This window comes from Polyodon spathula, chromosome 8 (genome assembly GCF_017654505.1).
Source record: "Polyodon spathula isolate WHYD16114869_AA chromosome 8, ASM1765450v1, whole genome shotgun sequence".
Taxonomy (NCBI): Eukaryota; Metazoa; Chordata; class Actinopteri; order Acipenseriformes; family Polyodontidae; genus Polyodon; species Polyodon spathula.
The window spans coordinates 41631102-41645928 of NC_054541.1; the positions used below are offsets into that span (position 1 = coordinate 41631102).

The 14827-nt window shown below is 35.7% G+C and overlaps 1 protein-coding gene across 3 annotated transcripts in view; it reads left to right on the forward strand.

Moving 5' to 3' along the window:
* Positions 1 to 14827, forward strand: part of LOC121319969 (contactin-1-like) — a 95433-nt gene that overhangs the window by 27149 nt on the left and 53457 nt on the right. The window contains exon 1 of one of the 3 annotated variants that reach the window (XM_041257998.1): positions 5657 to 6173. The exons of the other annotated variants lie outside the window; for them this stretch is intronic. The gene's annotated coding sequence lies outside the window, so the exon portion shown is untranslated. Of the gene's footprint in view, positions 1 to 5656; positions 6174 to 14827 lie in introns of those variants that run through there. 3 annotated transcript variants of the gene reach the window in all.

The following is a 14827-nucleotide window of genomic DNA, read 5'->3' on the forward strand; positions in this document are numbered from 1 at the left end:
GAACAAAAATGAAATGTTAGGGTATCTTTGGACAGCAGTTTACAGTCCAAAATTGGTGGCTCAAAGAAAAAAAGTACCCCAGAAATTCAAGCTTTGCTTTTAATTATTTATATAAAGGATGGCACCATTAAAACGAGATGCCAAATCCAAGGCTAGTGACTCAACCTCTGCTGATTGCCACTCAGAGTCAGCAGACAGACTGGAGTTTTTTGGCAAAGAGTATATGATAATTTCTCATTCGCCCTCCTTTCCGAAGGGAGCTGTTCACCTTATCAGCAAGGATAGTACCTTGTTAAATAGGATCAAGGTCCTTTGGAAGAACTCTTGCGAACTTCAATATGGTACGGCTAGTGCTTTTGTATTGTGGAGAGGAAAAAATAAATCTGTAAATCATTATTGCTCAGGATGCTGTTATTTTACAGTCACACCTGTTTTAATTTGTGCCACTACAGCCAATTATTGAGCTTTACAAAGGCTTTACCATGGAAAGCATCATGTAAATGGTTTCCAGAAGAAGTATTATCTTACCTTAAGATCTGTTGATTCATTGCGGAAATAAGACACTGCTTCAGCTATTTATCCCACAACCAGCATTTCTATGAAAGAAACTGGAATAGTGTATATATCACAGCTGTCTGATTACCTAATTTGTATGTACTGTTTACTCTCCATAATACCCCATTAAAGCACTTGGTAATACTGTATTTTGACAGTAGGTATTTCTGTTGGTCTAAACTCCAAACAAAGCAGTACTATTTATTGATAGTCTGCTTGATTTTAAATTGCACCATAAGATGTCATGAAAATGTACATATTACATACAAGTATTCTAATGCATGTATTATCATCGCGCTTTGAAATTTTCATTCAGTAATTTTTATCAATCAATTTTATTTGAATCAATGTTACAGTTTCCTTTGTATCTAGAGATCCTGCAGCTGCTCTTCATTTTACATTTTTGCTTCTTTGGTTACTTTTCTTAATAAGACACAAAATGAGATTGGCAACAGTAATGCAACTCATTCTAAGCTATAATAAATGGGATGTAATTTAACATTATTATTATTATTATTATTATTATTATTATTATTATTATTATTATTATTATTATTATTATTATTAATTGTTATTGTTTGTAATTGTCTTTTTCTTTCTTTGAAATATTCATTGGCCTATAAAAAAGCATTTGCCTCTTTTTTAAATGTAAAATTCTTTAATACTTATCTAATTTTTACAACACTTTAATTACAGACATTATTTATTACATGTTGTTGATGATATCACCATAAAATAGTGTTACATTATATTAACTAAGCTTTTGATGTAGTATATAAATAGGAAAAGATGAAAGAAGTTACAATATTGGAAAATAAACAAGTTCAATAGCACCTTAGCACCCTTCCTTTATCAATGTGAGCTTGCTTTTTGCATCTATAGATATCTATAGATGTTTGTATGTATTGATTATTTCTATGAAAGCAGGTGACTGAGTTGTGAATGGATTGATTTGACAGAATGGTGGTTGCATGACACAATTTCAAAAATACAGAAAACATCCACAACTAACTAAACTGTTTTTAAACAATTTTTAAAATTCCTTTTAGGAAGTGCAGACTTTTTACTGGGGTTTAGTAGGTTGAGCCTTTAATGTTTTATGTTATGTTGCGTCAGACAGTGATGCAGTTGCCCAGACTGATTCTAACCCAGGCCTAACCCAGAGGTTAAAAGCAGCCCACCTAAGCCTATGTATTTCGTGTGGTAAATTAAGCAGGTTACCACTTCTTCATATATAAATTACAAATCAACTGTTACCAAGGCTAATTCACTCAGTTTTGTCACTGGGGTGGTTTCATATTATACAGTGTATTGGATATCCATTATGCTCCAGTTTTGTAGTATTGAAGTATTTTGGAGATGTGCATTTAGAAGGACATAACAAAATACAAAGACCGATCTGTCCTCTGCTCTGAAAAGTGTCTTGTTTTAAAACCCCAGTGCCAGCCAGAGTAGAGAGGTCCATTGTGTTGTTTTCCCTCAAGAGATAAGAACTACAGTATATGGGCACATTTATCTCCTGATGCTTCACTGTCTTTCTCTATCTCTACATATGAATTGTGTTATAATGTTTTGACTGGATGAAAAACGAATTACAAGTTGGTTGGATAGCTGTATTATCCCGCTAACAATTTAACAAAATAGGTGCTTTTCTATTTGAAGGAAGTATTTATTATTATTCAAATAAAACAAACAAAAAATACAATCTATGTACCTGTGCAAGTGTCGTGGGCTTGTCAATAAAACAGTGGTTATGGCTATTTCAGACTGTGACTGAAAGAAGGAAAATGTGGGTGGGGTGTTTACTGCTTTGCACAAAGCAGGAGAGTAAGGGTAGTGAGTGCCTGGCTCGTGTCCATGGCTTGCTAATCATAGCTTCAGAGAGGCTTTTCTCATAGACTGAAGAGGAGCGGCTTCCTTTTGAAGATCCCTGTGGAATTAACGGTCCCTGCATCTAATCATGCAAATGGTGTGGACAGCAAATACATTGGACTGACTGAAACCAATGAGGGAAGTTCATACGTTATTGTCTGGCGCCCAACTATAAGGAAGAAGAGAAACATGGGGCTGTGTTTACAACCACTTTTGGCACCCAGAATGGAATGTCCTTTTTTCTAGATTTGTGATGTCATCATACTGTCATCGTACTGTGGTTTTCTAGAATTATGAAATTCACGTTCCAAGCGTGGAATCCCTGGGGGTGGGGGAGGGGGGTCGGCCAGTGCCAGTTTGGTATGATTAATACTGTTCCATGAGTCAAAATACATCAAATTCAAGATAAATTGAAAAATTGTCGTCTTACTGACAGAAATATACTTCCTTATCACCTTTAATCCCGTTGCAAATCTCGTGTTAAGAAATGCTTATCATACAACTTCAGAACAAATAACACAAAGGCTAATGAAACTGAATATTAAAAAAAAACAGACCAGCGAAAGGCGAGGGAGCTACATCAGTGCTTCCTCGCTATTGTCAAAAGTACAGAGTAATTTCAAAATATACATCTCTAAATCATGTCAAAACAAGTTAGTCTGTTTATACTGTACATTGTATACATATACATTATAAGTGCAATATCCAAGTTGATATCCATACCTCCAGATCAACCAATAAACCCTTAATTTAAAGTCCTTGAGCATCGAATACCGCTGTTGAAAAATATTTTAATACAAAATAATTAGTAGTTATAGCCTTTCGTTGAAAGATGTATTGATTTTAAGTTAAGATTGGTACATCTTTTACCAGACACATTTTCTTAAAGTTCATGTACAGTGTAGTGAGTCTTAATGCTGAGTAACCAAAAAACAAAGCACATATTAACTTATGCAGTTTAAAAAGTAAACTTAATTTAATTGGTAGTAGCAGCATGTTGGCGCAATGTTAGGATATCACATTGAAAATTGTCATTTTGGACCAGCCCTAAACAAAAGTATAATTAGACATTTTAAAACAATAAAATTATACTTATAAAATGTGGTTCAAATGCCTGTAATGTATAAATACATTAATTGGACCATTAATCTGTGTTCCTTTTGTTTTTAAAATATTTTCATTTAAAAAATCTAGATCAAAATTCCCCAAGATAAAATGTGTATTGTACCTATAAACTGACACCCATTGTGGAATGCATAGTATAGATTTTATTATATATTTAACAATTGCTTTTTTTTACTTAACTCATTTTATGTTTTTAGTTATAAGCACTTTTCATCTGCTACAGCTATCTTGAGAAGAAGCATTTACTGTACACATTTTCACAATGCCTTGTATAGATGCATGCGTGCATGCATGCACTCAAGAGAAGACTGTTCACTATAATTATAACCATAAAGGAGTGTCCAACTTGAAAGGAAAAAGATAAGCTTTTGAATTAAATTTCACTGAAATATACTGACCTGAAACAGCTAATGCATGGAACAAATGGGATTGGACTGCACTGTGTATTGATAAATTAGATGTCAAAGGAATCAGTTTTACAAGTTGACAATAAGCCTAGATTTAATCACACAATGTTGCTGACAGGTGACTGTCACAGAATGTAATTGTTTAAAAGCTGTTTGTGTTTCCATGTAACATTTTGTGCAGACCAAACCTTGGCCCCAAAACTAGACTTGTTTAGTTTTTGTGTTTGTGTGATTCAGTTCAGATGTAATCAATAGCAATCAATTGCTTTAAATATTGATTCATAATACCTGGGCCTTCATTAGCCTGCTTCATGCTTCACATCTGTTTATATTTTAAAGCATTTAAGAGCTGATATTTTTCAAGTTAGGAAAACACTTTATGACCAGTATTTCTACTAAAAAACGTATCTGTACAGATTTGAGATGGATCTCTATATGGCCCATGCTAGTAAAATCTTAATATATTCAAATTATTTTCATCTAGCAACATTTTCTTCTCTTTTTTTAAGGGATCTTGGAAAGGCACATGAGTGTCTTAAAAGGTGAATCTTACCAACATCTACTGTGTATTCGGCCTGTCCAGATTAGGTGCTATATCTGCAGTGTGCTCTAACTTAGAACAAAATGTGCTTGTTTGTAAAGAGCACGGTACTGTACAGTTCCATTGCTCAATCCTAACGTGAGGGGTTTAATAAGGTTTTCCAATAAATGTATTTCTGTGAGGTTTAGAGGTTAATTTTTCTGGTTTTCCTTGGAACCTATAAGAAAATTGCTCATTCCAGTTTTATCCTCTACCAGCTGCCTCTGGTGTAAATCATTCATTGAATAATTTATATATATGGTTTTTATAAGTAGATAGCTTACAAAATGGCATGTTTATTTGTGAGATGTTTTTGTTAATTTAACTTAGAAGAAAGTATTGTGATTAAATGAGTTATTCATATACTGTTTGAAAGGAGGTATAACTGTAGTGCACAAAAATATAAAAAATAAAGGGCTTTTTTTGGATGTACAAATAACAAGTTTACTTTTCTATTTTTTGGAACTAAACTAAATGCAGCTGGGCACTTTGCCAACTGCCAATTTTTGGGCAGTTATTTGAATTAATTATCATTTTTACTTAAATTAATATGTGAGAAGTATCTGAAAATCATTAAGAATATCTGAAATAATCAACATTTAAAACAATCTTCACTGTAATTTGGTGCCTCTTGTTTTGTCCATAACATGGTGGTTTATTTAATGAATGTCTCTATTCATCTGCATCAGGCAGCTTAATGCAAATGGTGACCTATATGTGAAAGCACCAGTCAAGCAAATGGATTGATAGTAAGCTGTATAAAGATTATGGCACAGATACTAACAGACACCAGGACACATTGATAATAGAAAATATAGGACACGATAATCAAGTTAACAGTATTTTCACCATTGCTGCAAATTGAATGCATCTATTTAGTTTACACTCTTAAAGAGCAATCCTTTTAAAATTGTAAAATGTGTCTGCTCTTCTTAAATGAGAACATTGGAAATGAATACAGAAAAGGGGTTAATGAGAGATAGTAATGCTGCAGCACGGGCAGAGATACAGTAAATGCAGCAGGAGCCAAACACCCTGCAGTGGCGTGCTGGATGCACACATGATCTGAGCTTGGATTGTGTCTCAGTGCTGTAAAACCAACATCCAAATTCAGACTTAGGATGGAATACTGTGTGTGTTGCAGTGAGCCAATTACCTCCTTCCTGAATAGTGTAATAGTAGAGTAATCGATAGCCCATTACAGGGCTGGCTCACCAGTGAATACAGGACACACAGACGGCATAAATTATGCATGCAGTGCTGATTCTTTAGTCTTCGAGCAGTGAGAGGGGGCTTGTGGAGAGAGCAGGGATTGCTTCTTACATTAAGAGACTGCACAGAAGACTGAAAAAAAAATCCCTAGTCTTATTTTGCAAAGAGTTTTGGTCAGCAAGCATTTACGACATACAGTGCTGAACTCCTATTCCTACTGCCTGACCACCCTGATTCTGAATTTGGCTGGGAGTTGCTGTCTGGGCTGAGCTTTGCTCTGAGGTCACAGCTTGAAATCATTTTAATTTGATGGCTGCTGCAGGATAGAATATACAAAACAATCCCCCTGCTCTACACAGAAAGTGGAATATTTACATGGGAGTGGCACGGTGTCTCTTTTTCATATCCAGAGGCATTACAAGGTGAGTTGATTTTTATTCTGCCGGTTGTAGGATTGCAGGAGATTAAATGTGCTGAGTCGGGGATCTGGTGGTGCAGTGTGGTGGTATTAACATTGACTAGGACCCCTCCATGAGAATGCAGAGTCAGGATTTTTTTAAGGTGCTTCCTGCTGCTGCAATATTGTTTCTGCGTGTGCACAGCAGGGCATTACAGGTCCAACCATTACAGCACATTTCGGTCAGTTCTCGTTTTTAAAAAATGTAAATAATATTTATTTAGATTATTTTTTCTATCTGTATCTACTGTATCTGTATATCTAGTTTGATTAATCTATTTGAACTTTCATCTAGTAACCTTGGACAAAAAACATTTTTTCTTGCAATTCAGACTGAGAGAACACACAACCTATTAGAAGTGCAGAAGATTAAATAGGTCAATTTTATGAAGCATCTTTGGTGTTTTTATTTTTAAACTGTTGTCCTTTCAGATGCTTTGGTACAGGACAGTACAGTAAGTAGTCACTGATGCTTTTTGTATTGGTACCAAAAAAACAAATGTTCTTGAAAAAAGTCCACCAAAAGCCCTTTATGACCTCTACTGCATACATTTAAATGATATTTAGATATTATTAGAATATGTTCAATTTACTTGCTTTTTGAAGAAACAAATGCACAAATCTTCATCTGTTAAATTGTCCAAAAAATTACACTGTTGCCAGGTTGGTTTTAAAATACAGTTTTTTTGTTTTGTTTTGTTTCTAGGAAGTGATTAATAGCATTTGACTGCTTTAGGTTGTGTAACAGTAGTTACAGTTTCAGATGAGCAGATGAAACGTGTCTTCGCAATCTTGTATGAAGCAGGTTTCTTGCAGTTAGTCACACAAACTCATATTTACTACTGCAGGTATGTTATTATTGCATAGTAATTCCAGTACCGGTAGTAGTAAAACCAATGGGGATAATATTGCATAATAAAATTCAACCAATATTAAGGCTAAATGGAACTGTTTGAACTGGTTTTATAGCATCATATTGGCAGCCAGACAAAGGTGCCATATTCTGTCTCTGCTTAGAGGATCCAAATCCAATTAAATCATATAAATTACTCAAGCTGCTGTCGAAATGTTCAATAAAGGGGTGGTGGCTGAGATTTTGTTATCTTGATTTGACTGATAACTCCCTCCATCTTACCAAACCCCCTACCCTATCCCAAAACACTCTTCCCTACCCTGTTTTAAAATCCATGTGGTCTTCTCAAACTCCAACTCCCAAACCAAGAATCCGAATCTAATCAATACATGGGATCCCACACTTTAACATTTACCACTGTTCAGTTATTTATTTGTGCAGTAAGACCCTTGTAGAATCCTATCACCAGAAACAATTATTTTATATTAACATGGCAAGAGATAAATATTTATTTTGTACTTGACCTCAATATTGAAGTGGAAGATAAAGGATCTATCATTTATTATGTTTGGCCTTCAACCCTGTTATCCATTGTACTAAAATACCAGAAGAAAAACCCATTAAGACATTGTGCTTTGTAAGTTAAAACCTTCATTTGTAGCTTCCACATATTTAATATGCAAAGCTCTGTTGGTTTATTGAATTTAAAAATGAGAATCTTTTATAGGAGAATCTATGGAAATCCTGTGCTATGTCAATGATGAGCAACCGTATATCTTTAAATGCATTATTAATGCTCAAATCCTTAGAGCGGAAGAGATATATAATAATGAGATGGGTGGAAGAGACACCATGATAAATTTATGTGGTGTTCTCGCGGGACAGAGGTTCTTCTGGCAGCAATAGAAGTTCAGGACATTAAAGAGCTGCACAATGAGGAGAGTGCACCATAAAATCACTAGAACGCTCACAGTAATTGTTGTGTTGGGCATTCAGAGGCATCTTCCTTGAAGGAGTCTTAGATTAAAGCAACAAAGATTCCTTTGGGCCCTAGTAGTCTTGTATTACCCTGATCAGCTCAGTTCCTGGGTTATAAACATGCAGGTTTAGTTGAAACTATTGGTTTTGTAAATATAAATTGTGAACGCCGAACTACTTAACTGTTAGATTACTTTTGAATTATTCAGCTTTTTAAAAGTAAGTACCAAACAATAAATCAGACAATCAATTTGAAAGCCGCACTAAATATTGCAGCGCTATAATTAAAATGTAATCCTAGGGTTTGTTTCTTCTAGGTTTTCAGCAGAATTTCTGATTGCTGTGAATGATGCTATAGGCCCAGGGAAACAGACAAGCTAACAGTTTGTAAAGCACATTGCATTTAGTTACATTCTTCCTTTTTGTATTCCCTTTTAAAACAAATAGCTGGTGGGTTCCGATTTCCTTCAGCTCAGTTAACTGATTTATTCAGAATTATTGCACTGAGATTCAGGCATCTTGTTCTTTGGGACCTCCTAAACTCAGCAGGTAATTCAAGTTGTATGGAACGTTTATCAGACAATCAAGGCACCAAGCAGTTGCTTATGAATTTGATTAATGACTTTAATGAAAATGCTTTATGGAACTTTAAATATGCCACATCTTTATATGTACTGTGCTGCATAAGACGTTTTTAATTACTGTACATTAGTTGAAAGTACAAAGAATATGGGAGGAGGGTAAAACATATATATTCACTTGCTTCCATGTTTTAGCCTGCAGAGGGCGCTGTTGACCATGGTCTGCCTACCAACGATGGTAGACAGGACCACAAAATACCACAGGTGGTACAAAGTTCAAGTGCGGGCGCAATCACAGGTGCTCAAAAGAATAATCAAAAACAAAAGCGAAACGAAAAAGGAAATTAAAACACAATAATCAAACTATAAATAAAAGGTTCTGCACTCGGCAGCATTACCCCGGCAGTCGCTAACCGCACGACCCGGGTCTCCGTCCTACTTATGGGGTGTGCCCAAGGTTTCCCCGCTACCACTACTTTTGTTGTCTTTCTGATTTCTTTTCCAGTTTCTTTCTCCCGGCCGTTCTCGGTCCTAGACCAGAGCTTCCACACGCTCTTCACATCTTAAAAGGGCAGACCTGAGGGAACAGCAGAATGTTATTTTATACGGCTAGCAATCCCCCTAAGACCTGCCTCTCAGCCGCTCAGAGGGAGGGAAAGCCCTCACACCCTCTCTCCCACCTCTCTGTGTCATTGCCATGACTAACAGGTGGATATTGAACAGCTGCTGCCCTCTAACTGCAGCACTATGAATACACCAGAAGAGTCAACACAGGTCTCCCCTGTTACAAAGGGTCTCTAGTAATTTATTCTAAATGATAACAAAAGCCAATAACATCTTGTACTGAAATCCTACTAGATTTCTTGCTATGTCTTAGCTCTTTAGTGTTTTGGGGTCAAACAACTGTTGAATGTCACAGACACATTGCGGCATATCTTTCAAAGTCTAGACAAGTTGTTTATTAAAGATGAAAGATACAGCTTTTTTGTCTGTGTTTTTATTTAAAACATTACAGTTAAATACAAAGTAAAACACGTAAGAGGATGTACTATTTAATAATGTTTGCAATCATTCCGAATGATCTGGATTCTGTTGTTCCAATATAGAATTACTATGTTCTCCTGGATTCTCCAAAGCTACTTTTAATTACCTTGGAACTTGCTTTGAGCATCACTGGAGATCATAAATATCTGCATTGAAGCCCTTCCTCATTTTATTTGATTCATGACAATATGACCTTTGATGCTTACTCAGCGTGTGTATAAAAAGAGAGTAGTCAGGGCAGGAAGAGTTGAAAGGTCATATATATTGATAGGATTTGAAAAGAATATGGAGGGCTGTTCAATAACATGGTTCTTTTCTCTTCACCTTAATTTGCACATTGTACACTGACAGTGAATTCACAAAACATTACTGAAGCCTGGACTGTGAGGCAAAGCCTTACTGTGTATTGGGTATTGATATTCTCTCAATGTCTTTGTTACAAAATCTACAGTAGAAAGTGAAAGACATGGCTTAAACATGATGTACCAATTGTGATAATATTAACCTTGGATGTCAAGATCCTCAGAATCTTTATTTGGGTTTAGAAATTAATATTGCTTCTTTAACTAAATTATGCCAGCACTCCTCAAAACATGCATCATTAATTTACATACAGTACTTCACAGGCTTCCTGGGTCTGTTTAAATATGTACATTGCAAGCTGTTAATGATGATTAGCCAAAACCAGCCACAGCAATTTTTAAATAAGGCATCTTCTCTGACATCCTTACATTGCTGTGGACATGTTGTTGTAGCCAGGAGGGTCATTTTATATGTATAGTCATTTAATTTTTTTTCCAAATATCTGGTATCTTAAGCAATGTAGATTATTTATTTTATATCTGATTTATCAGTTGTCATTTATACGGGTCCAAATCAGTTGTTAGAGTACACAGCAGTCCTGCAAATGAAACCTATTTATTTTGTTCATACATATGCATGTTAATTGTAGAGTTGTCTGCCATTTCATTACAGGTGTTTCCCTGTTACAGGGCTGGCTTAACTTAAGGCCAGAAGCCCTGTTTCCAGTTTCAAGTGGTGTGTTCATATTATTTGAAAGTGTGGAGTTTGAACTTTAAAGCCAAACTGCTGTAGAAATTTGGTAACAAAAAAAAAAAAAAAAAAAAAAAAAAAAAAAACAATAATAACAGATTGTTTAATAAGTGAGTGCTGTTCAACTCAAAAGTCATACAAATATCACAATTGTTAGTTTGTAAAGCTAAAATAAAACACAATAAGAAAATAAGAAAAGTCTTGCAATGAAAGATGCATTCATAACTTGCTGGCCGCCCACAGTTAATCATCACCAGGCACATTTTGTTTTCCTCTATTTTACATTATAACAGAGATAGTCACCGGCAGATGCTGTTATTCTCACAGAGATGACTTGTTCTGTCTCTGGACGTAAACAATCTGCAGTGTGACAGACACTTGTGGCTTCATGCATGTTTAGTGCCATTTCTTTCGCTCATGCTGACCGTCCTTCTCCTGACATCATTATCATTTAGCTGCAGCGATACTGCTGCAATCACGTTTCTCAGCTCCTTCATGGCAAACACCTTCACTTTCAGTGAAACGCTGCATTTCTTTCTCTGGGAGCATTCTGGTGTACTGCAGGCATTTTCTAATGAAAAGTAAAATCCTACTGAAAACATGCATGTATTCATTGCAAACTATGGTAAAACATAAACATAGTTAACCATAGAAGCCACTGCAAATGCACAGCATAAACATAAAAAATGCCAAATTACAGTAATCTGTGGTGTTGCCACGTATCCGCCATGATCAAGCTCTAAAGCAATTTTAGTTTGTTATTGAACAGAGAAGTTTAGTTCAGTGATTGTAGATCCTACCAAAGTTTTCGTACACTGTTGTATGAGCTGCGTGCGCTGCCATTGCTGGTAGTGTCACATGAGCTGTTCAGTGTGTTCATATGCAAATGAAATTTGTTTGCCTGCGGGGCGTATCAACTTCAATCTCTGTCTTGAACTCCTGCCTGTCACTTAGCGGCGAATGCACACACCCACATGGCAGATGGCTATCCTGTCACAAGCATTAATACCCTGTATCTTTCTAAACAAGGGATTTAGGGGAGCGCTCTAATAAAAGCTGAATCTCAAAACGATTATTGCTTGAATATAGTTATCGTTATGTATAATGTTATTTTAAAACAGGTTGGATATGCGACGGGTTACTGTACTGTGGAAATTCACTGTGGTTAATTTAAAAGGAACTACAGTACCTACCTAATTTACCAAAACCTGTTTATACAATATGAATATTTTCTTGTAGTGTAGGTGGTATTGTCATTCTGTAACAGATGTTAAAATAATAATAAGAATAAGAATAATGTTCTAATTGTACTGTATTATATAAATGTACAATGTAAAATATTTGTCAGCTATAACATTTGTCTGTTTTTTCAGCCCAATCTATTTCTCAATAAATACACTACCAGTGTATATGGCAAAGTGCTGGCATCTCATTGTATTAATGACTGCATTGTTGAAAGGTCATGGTTTGGCATCCAATGACTATTTATTTATATTTATATTTATACATTAATCTTTCAGTTTTGTTGTTCTTGTCACTGTTATCTGTTCAGCTTTCCATTTGGTTTAGATCGAATGCTGAATTGGAGTGTAAAGCAGCGCACTGCCACAGCATAATTTTTACCCAAAATTCAATTCAGTGGTCCAAAATTAATGAGGCATGGCATAAGCTGCCATATTTAAATGCTTAAATGCGCTGAACCGGTGCCCAGTATGGGCTATCGGTAGCACAGATTAACAGACTCATTTGAAAAATAGTGCCTCCCCTCCAAATTGTCTGCCTCAATTGAACAATAGGTAGGTAAGTTGGAGAGGCAGAAATGATCGTTCAAAATGGGCTAACCCTGTTTTAAATAAAATATACTGGTTTAAACCCAGAAGCCTGGGTAGCTCATCTAGAGAGGCAGACTAAGTGACTTTTTATTATATTATTATTATACGACAGATAAAACCAAATACACTTAATGAAAAAGATAACTTAATGAACCAAGTTTATTATACAATGAATACAAACAATTGTACATAATTAAATAACCGCTATTGAGGTATAATTTCATCCTCAGGGAGATCAAAAAGCAAAATGCGGACCTAAAATACTCTCCCTTCTCAGTACTCTCTCTCTGTTCCTGGGTTGTTCAGGAAGGTTAGGAGCCTGTACTGTCCTTCATAAGAAATACGTTATCACTGCTGCCATAATGCTTTCCTATCAGCTGCTTTCTGACTTTCTTTGCACCCAAATAAGACCAGTTTGAAATCTGACTTATTAGTGGACCCTTTTAGGGCTGGCACAGCTGTTCTGCCACTTCATAAATCTAATTTTAATATCACAGACTTAATTTACAAATGAGCCCCATCTACAGTTTGCCCATGCATATAATTAAGGATTGACACACCTTAAAGAGCATGGTTAATGAGAGGCGGAGCGCATTGCACTGCGGAGCATATTCTGACGGTGCTAACACGGCCTTAACTTGCCAAAAGTGTCATGATACATATGGGCAGTTTTAATGTCAACGTAAACTCTGTGCTACAGCCAGAATGCCATCGCAAACTACGATATGCTGCCATTTGGAAAGGGCTTGGTCCTATACCACTATTTGAAAAACTGTCCGTGCTTCATACCTCACCGGATTTCTTGATATGTATGTTTACATACAGTACCGATATATTTTAATTTAATATACAGTAATAACTCATATGCTATCAATAGGTTACCTACAGCAAATTGTTAAACCTCTGTTTAATTGGCTAATTGACAAGTTAGAGTTTGTGTGACTGGGGAGGCACATTTTGAGACAACAGGAAGCTGGGAGATACAGCTGCCATCTGGAAGGTAGTAGCTGAGGGCTGATACAAGTTCTAGTTTAAGAGACAATATGAGAAGACAGTACTGTCTTGTATCATGAACTTCTCCCTTGTATCATGTGTGCATAGTGATAGACAAGCTACTGATAGAAGTTCTGATGCATACACAATGTACTTAGTTAAGGGGAAGCCAAGAAGGGCCAGTGAGTCGTGGTTTTGTTTAGTTTAAAACTGAAATGTTTGCTGTCTCTGGTATTAATGTGTCAGTGCAGTACAATGCTGGGTGTTGTATGTTTAAAGGTACAGGGGTTGTATTGTTATTGGTTCTGGTTGGGAATGGCATATTAACAATTTTAATCTGATAATTTGTTTAACCCCCCAAGCCATTTCCTCGATAGCATTTATTAATGTATTTTTGTTTTGATTTTTTTTTTTGTTGTTGTACCTTAGACAGTTATCACACTTAATTTGGAAACAGAATGTTGATTCTCAGTGCTTTATTCAGTTGTTTTAGGAGCAGTAATGAATGATTGGAATGTGTCTCTGTATTGTTTAGTCTAGCATATCTTTGATCATACAGTAGATCAAAGAAAAGAAAATAAATTGCTCTGTTAAAGTATATACAGTGACATACAGGTAATTCTATATACGCCATGTCAGAAACTAATATAGGTGCAACTAATTGATGTTCTCTGTTTAAGTCAAGAAACACAGCATGTGACTTTATACTATTTACTGCTGGTATGGTAAAAAATGACATTTCCATAAAAAGTCACCATCAAATGCAAGATGTGATTGGTATACAGATACCTGCTGTTAACATATGTGAGCCTGCTGTTGCTAGCACCGGTATCTTTATGGTATGATGTTGGATAAACTTACTGTACATGTTTAAGTATTTCAAGCACATTATACTGTAGGTATAAAAATGCCCAAAAAATGAAAATGTATGCAATTTTATTCAGTGTGTAAAACTGTACTTTTCTAACAAGCCTGTTCAGAACAGAGACAGGATGTGTATAATGTGTAAAAACAGATAGTAGATGTGGAAAGTAAGGATGTTTTGACTTTCTGAACAATAGAATTCATCATAATATCAGTTGCAAATCAGTGCCCTTCAGGACAATGCTGCTGGGAGACTCTTTTCTCGAAATAAGTTTTTTAAAATTTACTGCACCCAATTATTTTACCCACCAAATTTCTCCCCACTTTAGAATATTAATTTGCGTTTCCATATTACAGCTCAGGAGAACTGAAGGTCAGTGGGCTTCCTCCTATCCCTAATATAACTAAGCCAATTGCCTCT